This window comes from Cicer arietinum, chromosome 6 (genome assembly GCF_000331145.2).
Source record: "Cicer arietinum cultivar CDC Frontier isolate Library 1 chromosome 6, Cicar.CDCFrontier_v2.0, whole genome shotgun sequence".
Taxonomy (NCBI): Eukaryota; Viridiplantae; Streptophyta; class Magnoliopsida; order Fabales; family Fabaceae; genus Cicer; species Cicer arietinum.
The window spans coordinates 61,486,520-61,489,800 of record NC_021165.2 but is presented as its reverse complement, the minus strand read 5'-3'; the positions used below and the strand labels follow the sequence as shown (position 1 = coordinate 61,489,800).

The following is a 3,281-nucleotide window of genomic DNA, read 5'->3' as shown; positions in this document are numbered from 1 at the left end:
TTTCCACATGTTGGTGATGCTATAAGTGAAACAGTAGTTTAGATACTAGACTCATTTGTTCTGCACTTGAGGAATTAGAAAATAGTTTGGTAAGCGCTTTTTATGATTTGTTTTGATGCTTTTCCTGTCAAATTGGGATTGATGGATGTGCTTTCGTTGGTTATTCTTTGTTAAAACTGGTAAAACAGAGACGAAAAAATGAGAAATAGAAGAATCAGATACTCAAAATCAAAGTGATTCTGATCTTAGTGTTATTCAATGGTAAGAATCGTTACAAGATTAGAGAGCAATCGTTACAGGCTTAGAGAAAGAAACCACTGATTCCCAATGAATCAGTCCTCCAATTTCCTCTTTTCTCCAAAAAACTCCTAATTGCCTCCAACTGATTACTATTTATAGTAATAGGTTTTGGTTCTCAAATTTCTAACAGAATAACAGCTAACCTATTAACAAACTAACTAACTAACCTGTACATTCTTTTTATTCCTTCTCACATATACATTTCCAAACCTCGACTTATTCTTACATTTTCTCACAATACGCTTTCCACATGTTGGTGATGCTATAAGTGAAACAGTAGTTTAGATACTAGACTCATTTGTTCTGCACTTGAGGAATTAGAAAATAGTTTGGTAAGCGCTTTTTATGATTTGTTTTGATGCTTTTCCTGTCAAATTGGGATTGATGGATGTGCTTTCGTTGGTTATTCTTTGTTAAAACTGGTAAAACAGAGACGAAAAAATGAGAAATAGAAGAATCAGATACTCAAAATCAAAGTGATTCTGATCTTAGTGTTATTCAATGGTAAGAATCGTTACAAGATTAGAGAGCAATCGTTACAGGCTTAGAGAAAGAAACCACTGATTCCCAATGAATCAGTCCTAATGACCTTGTCCTCAAGGGGAAAAGCTGGAAACTGCTCTTGCAATCTAGCGGCACTTTCCCAGGTACTATCACAAGCAGGAAGGTCCTTCCACAAAACTAAAACTTCCACTGAGCCATTCTGATCTTCACGTCATTTGACAATATCGATTGGTTCTACTTGAAGTTCATACTCTTCATTCAACATAGGAGGAAGAGGTTGGGGCTGTTAGTGCGGCTTTAAAGCTTTCTTCAAAAGAGATACGTGGAAGATTGGATGAATTTTAGAATGATCAGGCAACAATAGCTTGTAAGCCACATGACCCACCCTAGCTAGCACTTGATAAGGACCATAGAATCTTGCCGCTAACTTAGCATAAGGTCTTGAGGTTAAGGATTTTAATTTGTACGGCTGCAGCTTCAAATAAACCCAATCACCCTCTGAAAACTCTTCGAATCTCCTGTGTTTATTGGCCTGGGCTCGCATCTGGTCCTGAGCCCTAAGTAGATTCTGCTGAAGTTCCTTTAACATGTCATCTCTGGCCTGAACCAACTGATTGACCTCTTCAACCTTAGATGGGACAGCACAACCCTTTATCAACAAGGGAGGATCTCTCCCATACACTGCTTTAAATGGAGTCATGCCAGCTGAACTTTGGAAGGTAGTGTTATACCAAAATTCAGCCCATGCCAGCCAATCTAACCATTTCTTAGGTTTAGGTCCCACAAAACATCTCAAAAAGGTTTCTAAACACCGATTTATCACCTCAGTTTGGCCATCGGTCTGAGGATGATAAGAGGTGCTCATTTTCAATTGAGTACCAGCTGCTTTGAATAACTCCTTCCAGAAATGGCTTAAAAAAATAGGATCCCTATCAGAGACAATAGTTGAAGGGAAACCATGAAGTTTAACAACTTCTGAAATGAAGACAGCCGCAACTTCCTTAGCTGAAAATGGGTGGCCCAATGCAACAAAATGGGCGTACTTAGATAGCCTGTCTACTACTACTAGAATAGTGTCCTTACCCCTGATTCTAGGAAGACCCCCAATGAAATCCATAGAAAGATCTACCAAAATTTGAGTAGGGATAGGTAATGGTTGCAGTAACCCTCCAGGACTTAGTGTGGAATATTTATTCCTTTGGCACGTATCACACTCTTCTACATACTTCTTGATGTCTTTTTGCATGCCCTCCCAATATAGAAAACTAGCAATTCGCTTGTAAGTTCTGAAAAACCCGGAATGTCCACCCATTGGAGTATCATGGCACTCAGCTAAAATCATAGGAATTCGATTAGAAGCTTTGGAAATGACCAATTTCCCTTTATAAAACAGCAACCCTCCTTTCAGCTCAAAACCAGCATGTGAAGTCGGAGAGATTACAAGATCCTGCATGACTTTTTGCCACTTAGAGTCTTGTTGAACCTCCTGTATCCAATTCTCTGTTTCCTCACTGGTTAGAACAAACATAGCTGAATACATACCCTGCCTAGAGAGAGCATCAGCAGCAGTGTTTTCACTTCCCGGCTTATATTGAATTTCGAAATCCAAACCAATCAATTTGACAGACCATTTGAATTGTTCATCCGTAAACAACCTCTGCTCTGTCAAGAATTTAAGACTTCTTTGATCAGTCTTAATAATGAAATGCCTTCCCAAGATATAATGTCGCCACCTCTGTACAGCTTGGACTAAAGCCATTAGTTCCCTTTCATAGACTGACTTCAATTGGGATTTAGGAGATAACCCTTGGCTCCAAAATGCTAATGGTCTTCCCTCTTGCATCAGTACAGCCCCCAATCCCTTGCTGGATGCATCTGTCTCAATAACAAACACTTTGTTAAAATCTGGTACTGCTAGCTTAGGTAAGTCAACCATGGCAGATTTGAGACTCTGAAAAGCGGAAGTAGCCTGTTCTGTCCATCTGAAGCCGTCTTTCTTTAGTAGATCAGTGAGAGGTTTTGCTAGCTTGCCATAATCTCTCACAAACCTCCTGTAGTACCCGGTTAAACCCAAAAAACCTCTTAACCCTCTAACATCAGTTGGGACTGGCCAATCTTGCATGGCTGCAACCTTAGATTGATCAGCTGATACACCTTCACCTGAAATTATGTGTCCCAGGTATTCCAAATGCAATTGACCAAAGCTACATTTTTTCTGGTTGGCCTTGAGTGAATTATGTGCTAACACCCCCAATACTTGTCTCAAATGAGAAATATGAGAAGACATATCAGTGTTGTATACTAGTATATCATCGAAGAAAACTAGGGCAAACTTCCTCAAAAATGGTTTCAATACCTCATTCATCAATGCTTGAAATGTTGAAGGTGCACTGGTAAGACCGAAAGGCATTACCAAGAACTCATAATGGCCTTCATGAGTTCTAAAGGCAGTTTTTTCCACATCCTCCTCCCTCATC

General features: G+C 39.6%; 1 long non-coding RNA gene across 1 annotated transcript in view; it reads left to right on the top strand.

Annotated features, from left to right (window-relative positions):
- Positions 1–521: 521 nt before the first annotated feature.
- Positions 522–3,281, top strand: part of LOC140920853 (uncharacterized) — a 5,686-nt gene continuing 2,926 nt past the window's right edge. Inside the window, exon 1 of the long non-coding RNA XR_012163411.1 lies at positions 522–632. This is a non-coding gene — a long non-coding RNA (uncharacterized lncRNA). The remainder of the gene's footprint in view (positions 633–3,281) is intronic.